This window comes from Malania oleifera, chromosome 6 (assembly GCF_029873635.1).
Source record: "Malania oleifera isolate guangnan ecotype guangnan chromosome 6, ASM2987363v1, whole genome shotgun sequence".
Lineage (NCBI taxonomy): Eukaryota > Viridiplantae > Streptophyta > Magnoliopsida > Santalales > Ximeniaceae > Malania > Malania oleifera.
Genome location: NC_080422.1, coordinates 37,000,424 through 37,006,881, shown reverse-complemented (window position 1 = coordinate 37,006,881; position 6,458 = coordinate 37,000,424).

The following is a 6,458-nucleotide window of genomic DNA, read 5'->3' as shown; positions in this document are numbered from 1 at the left end:
TTTGACACCAAGAACACCTAATTTGGAGTTATATAGAAAAAGTTATTTCCAAAACACTGAAACGGGGTCACTGCTATCAGACATTTAAACACTGTTCAACGGGCAAATTTTTAAAATTTTAATATTTTAAATTATAGCCGTTTGAACCTTAAATATTCTAATAAATAGGGAAATTCTTTAAGGAAACTTTTGCAAGGTTAAAAGCCTATAAATACATGGTTTTTCAAAACAAAAAAAAAAAAATTGAAAAATCTGTTTTGAGGAGCTGAAAGTACTCTTGTTCTTCCTAAGTTCTCCTGCTCACTCATTGAAAAATTCTTTTGCTGAGAACTCTGAAGTGCTGATCCTTCTTCCTTTGAATTCGTACTGCTAATCCTCTTCTAAGAAGGATATTGGTGAATTCTACCCTTGAGCTTCATTCTATTTCTTATTAATATTTTACATTGAAGTATATAGTGCTGAAATTGTACTAACTTGCTCTTTGAGAGAGTATACTTGTACGCAAATTTTATCTTGTGTTTCTTGTAGTTCATTGACGTTCCAAGATGTTTGGATCGTTGGCTAAGCAAGGAGATATTGCTTAGAGAGGCGGACTCTAGCCTATGTAAGGAGTGACCGAACAAGGGAATATCGTTTGGAAAAGGTAGGCTCTAGCATTAACCAAGGAATGTTGTAATCGGTTTTGTTCCACCCGTCAACGGAACAGGTTTAGTGAATCCTTTGGTGGTTTGCCAAAGGCAAGGACGTAGGCTGGGTATAAGCCGAACCTCGTAAAAATCTCCGTCTCACTCTCTTTTTCCCTATTTTTATTTTCAGTACATATTTAAAATTGTGTGGATGATTTAAATTGAAAATCAAATATACTATGCATATTTGGAAATCAAGTAAACTTAATGATTAATTTTGATTTGGGTTGCGGAAACCGAAAGGGAGTACGTTGGTGAAACCATATCTTGCGGAAACCATACGGGAGTACGTTTCTTGGTTAAACACTCAAAGATTAATTAACTGAAAGTTTATTTGAGTTTTGAATATTTGGAAAGAGTGATTGAATGTTGTATTGAACATCATATTAGGCAAATCCATATATACAGGGCTTGATTAAAATTTATATCTAGGGCTTACTACAAAAGCTTTATTGTGTTTGTGAAAGGATTTTTGAATATTAAATTTCATTTTTCACAAGGTTTTCAAATTCATAATCACGGGGCTTATATAAACAAACAAACAATCTCAAGATTTTATATTACCAAAGTGCTAAAAACTTTATATCTTGGTTTGGTTGTTTGATGTTTAACTTGTATTTGGCAATTAAATTGACTGTTTGGTTTGAAGATTGTGTTTAATTGATTGGTTGTTTAGTTGTGTTATTGATTGGACAAAAGAACTAAGTTCCTGTGTGATTGGTGAAATTAAACAAACAAGTTAAAGAATTGGTTAAGTGTTTAAAGAAGTTAAAGATTCTTAAAAGAAGTTAAAAGAAATTTTTAAAAGCCAATTCACCCCCCCCCTCTTGGGAAGCTATTCCTAATTTCACGAAGGAATGAAATGAAAATGTTATGCAATGAAATGACAAAGAAATGACAATGTAATGAAATGAAATGTGAAATGTGAATGATACAAATGGGAAAGAGTCACTTAAAGTGAAACGAAATGCAAAGTTAAGTTATGAATAGGAATGAATGTGTATGAATGTATAATGACAGAAAAGAATGATGTATTATGATATTAGAAGTATGTATGTACGTAGAACATGTTACGATTGGGCAATGCGAACTCTTTGCCTAAAGGCTTGCTGAGGAAGGCGAGTGCACTAGTAGTTTCAGATATGGTAGTAGTTGCATAACGTACTAGGGTAGAGGGAACATATTTGTATGGGCGGGTAGATTTCCTTATCTTTAGGGCCTTTGCCGGTAAACTATTGTTGAATGCGTGGGTACGGGATTAATCTAACACTTGAGGGCTTACTGAGTAAGCTAAGTGCCCTGGTATGCTTTAGTTGTGACCTTAGGGTTACCTAAGTATTAGAGTAGAGGGGTGCTACTTGTATGTGCGGGTAATCACTCCTATCCTTAAGTAATCTCGTGGGTTAAAACTTTGCATGTGATTGTTTAAGTTTAGAAAACGATTTCAAAGTTATGTTAATGATTTGCAAAAGTTATTAAAATGATATCTATATACCTTATGTTAGCCACACGCTGTTTTAATATGAATATTTCTTCCGTTACTGAGATGTGTCTCACCCGAATATGAATGTTTCTTTTTCAGGACATCCTCGAGGTCGGGCTTAGGAGCTCGATGGTATTTTAGCATTTTGAGGACTTTATAAGAAAGGGTATACGTTAATCATATTTTGGGGATGTATATATTTTATGTTTTATGTCGTTATGTTTTTAAGGATGTTGTGAGAGAAATGGTTACGAACATACTGAAATGTTTTGGAGATGTTTATATATATGAAAATGCAGGTGATGGTTAAATTTTATGGATCTCTAGTTAGGATATAGTAAACTCTGGTATATTACGGTATTATGGAATGTCGGTGTTATGGTATATGTTATATGGAGATGATGTTTATGTTTTTCCGTTGCGTATGTATGTTAATGATTTATGATTTGACAGGATAATTTTAGGTATAACGCACCAGACCCGGGTTTAGGGCTTTGGGGTGTTACACCAATTCTCTAGATTTCTTCACTATTCATCGTGGGAATCGTTGATCTGAAGTTACCACGAGGATCGTGGAAGGATTCTCTACAATATCTACGGATCAGATCTTTGTTTCGGCTATTTTTAGGTTTTGGCATAAAATCGAGGAAAGACTCGATTTTCATTTCTGTTCCAGCAGTTTTGTAGAGAATGGAGTCGTGAGTATATTTTGTACTGTATGTTATAGGTTTTGGAACTCAGTTCGCTGTTTAAGGGCCTTGGAGTTCGGAATTTACCATTTGGGGAAAGGTAAGGGGAATTATGATTATGTCAGTTATTTTTGAAATCGGGCTCTGTAGAATTGTGGTTCTCGGTCCTGTGTGCATTTTGGTTACTTATTTGGGGGGGGGGGATCTAACGGGTAAAACTATGGATTTTTCATGATTACAGTTTGGGAAAAAGGGGGTATTGAGTTGCATCCCCGGTTTTGTTGGAAAACCGAATATATATGATGATTTATACTGTGTAATAGGGATGGTCATGCCTTGACTTTATTTAAACTATATATGTTTGGAAAACCATGATTTTAGATTACCAAATGGGTGTGGTATGTTTGGTTATATGAGCATGCATAGTTGTGTTTTTTTGTGGAATGCAATTGGAACTGGGTTTTGAGTGGTTCTAGGTACTAAGAGTGTCCGACTCTATATCCGTGGGCATATGAAATTGCTAGGCCATGTTTAGCAAGAGTGTTCGGCTCTATATCTGAGGGCGTGAGCCTTATTGGCTGATCACTAAAGGGTGTGGATCCACCAATTTGTGCCGGTACGATGCCATGGGAGTCTGGGACTAACCATGTGCCGGTGGCGCCGTGTACTATGGGTCAGCCGGGCCGACGCTGGGTATTGCGAACCGGCTTTAGGCCAAAGGGTGTAACGACACCGAGTTGCTTGATCATGTGTGAGTGTGCTTGTATGCACTATGTTGAAACTAGTACTAGAACCTGCATTTAACTGTGTATGTTTTGCTGTCATGATAACACTCGAATGCCACACACCGATATAACCTGTATTCTTCCTTACTGAGAGGTGTCTCACCCCTACTGTACGTACATATTTTCAGGTCCTTCGAGTAACCCGAACTAGCGTCCTTGTGTGGGAACCTAGTGGTCGGTGTACTACAAGAAGTACTTAGGTAAGTACGAGGACTGTCTCGAGTGCTCTTTTGTGATTTTGGCTAACACCCGGGTTGTGTTTGTATTATGAACTTGGATTTCCTTGTGTATAGACTCTGGTATGGTACGAGATGTATATAGAAAGATCATTTTCTGTTGCGTATATTCTGTTGTATATGGATGTGTTTAGGGTGTTTGGGAACCCCACAAGGTCGGATGTTCTATATCTTTGGATGATTTGTTGGATACAGGGCCAGGTTAGATTACATTTTCACCCCTGGGTCCCATTTTCGGGTTCGAGGCGTGACACAAAGAGTAAAGAAGGAAGAAGAAGACAAAATGTTTCAGTTGTATATGCATTTATTTTTCTATATAGTCTATAATATATTGCATTTGTATGCATGATATGAATATATGCTCAGATAGAATCACAGACAGACCTTAGGGTTGACTTTAGTTGACCGAAGGTCGATTGACGCCAGGGTTTTTAGGGTAAATTAAAATGCCTAGACCTTAGAGAGACCCTACGTCCTTGCACTGGCACTTAGGAAAGTCCCCATTATCATATATGCTATCAGGGGAAATTAATATTCAAAAATAGGACTTAAATAAACAAATTTAGTGTGTTCGGTCGATCGAACCAGAACACACTTGGACCTTCGGTCGACCGAACCTCCCTAGGGTAAACATATTGACCATTTGGTTAACCATTTTGAAATGTACTTCAATGCCCTAGTCGATCGAACTGGCACGTGGGAATCTCCCAATGCCCTGGTCCGAACCTCTAGGTACAAAATGGCCTGGTCGACTGAACATGCAAGATCATTCAAACGAACTTGGCCCGGTCGACTGAACCATGGAGGCTCAAAAATCGCCTCAAGTTTGGTTGACCATCACTGCAGTTCAAAAACACCCTGGTCGATCGAATAGAGCAACCTAGTCAACTAAACCTCAAAAGTAGTCGACCGAACCTCTCGGGTTGGGGTATTTTTAAACTCTAAAACGGGTTTAAAATTTAATTAAACTTTTTTAATAATACCCAGCGTGTCCCCAACGGTCAAAAATTTCTCGGACTCTATATATACCCCTTTCATAACTTAGATTAGTAACTTTGATTAACCCCCAAATCCTCTCAAATTATTTTGTTAATCAAAGTTTCCCTAAACCATTTTTAATGCAAAAATCTTTTCTTTGGGGCAAAATGTTTTAATCTCTCAAGCTCTCTTTCATTCTTTCTTTGAAAATCATTTTTACAAGAGAGTGTTTATTTGGGCATTTAGTTTACATTCAAAGCATCTATACTCTCATTTACTCTTTACTTTGAAAATCTCCTTGAGAGTAAGCTTTGAGAATTCTCCACATATTTCCATGGTAAAAATGTTGTTGGAGAAATATATTTTTGCATCCATGCTTTCATTGAAAAAAAAAAAAAACCTTTCAACAAACAATAAAACCAAGCGTTAGTCCCACTAAGTGGGGTCGACTATATGAATCATTTTCCGCCAATTTATGCGATCATGGATAATTTCTTTTGATAGATTCAAGGATATTAAATCCTTACCCACTATCTCCTCCCAAGTTATTTTAGGTCTACCCCTACCCTTTTTATTGCCCCCCACATTAACTAAGTCACTCTTCCTCAAAGGTGCACTATGTGACCTACGTTGCTAGTGTTTATACCATTTGAGTCACCCCTCCCTTATCTTATCTTCTATAAGAGTTACACCTAACTTACCACGAATATGTTCATTCCTTAATTTATCTTTCAATGTTATACCACTCATCCATCTAAGCATTATCATTTCGACAATTTTTACTTTTTGGATAAGATGTTTCTTTGTCGTCCAACATTTCGATCCATATAGCATAGCTGGTCTTATAGCTGTCCTATAAATTTTCCTTTTCAATTTTAAGGGTATTTATATTGCAAAAATCATTTTGAGAAACACACCCCTTTCTTTACTGAGCATTAATTTCATATCGTATTAGAGAGTGCATGTTTTATTGAGTTTTATTGTGTACATCTTTGCTTGTATTAAGAAGCATGTTTATACGTACAAAAAATATTTTTATTGTATCGGTTGGGTTTAGCTCGTAATTGAACTGAGAGAATCTCAGCCTCGTAAGTGAGACCGGTTCGGTTCAGCCCGAAAATTGAATTGGGAAGTCTTAGCCCCATAAGTGAGTCCGGTTCGGTTCAGCCTAAAAATTGAACTGAGGTTTTCCTCGCCCCGTAATGAGAGGATGTAACGGCTTCTGCTCCGCCCATTTAAGTGAGCAGGTATAGTGGAATCCTTGGGGGGTATGCTCTAGGGGAGGACGTAGGCTGGTTTGGCCAAACCTCGATAACAAATATCGTGTGTTGTTCCCTCCCTATCTTATTTGATTATTGTACTTCAATTTTCGCACTTTGATTTCCATCTGTGAATATTTGTTTATTTACAGTTATAATCATTTGTATGTACATTTATTTTAAATGAGATACGCGTGTATGTCTGAACTGATAACTTAATTGTTTTACATACACGCTTTCAATATTAAATGTGATATGAATTGCGGTGAATCAGAGAAATGTTTTAAATTAGCAGAAAAGTTTTAAATGTCCAATTTACCCCCTCTTGGGATTACACAAATT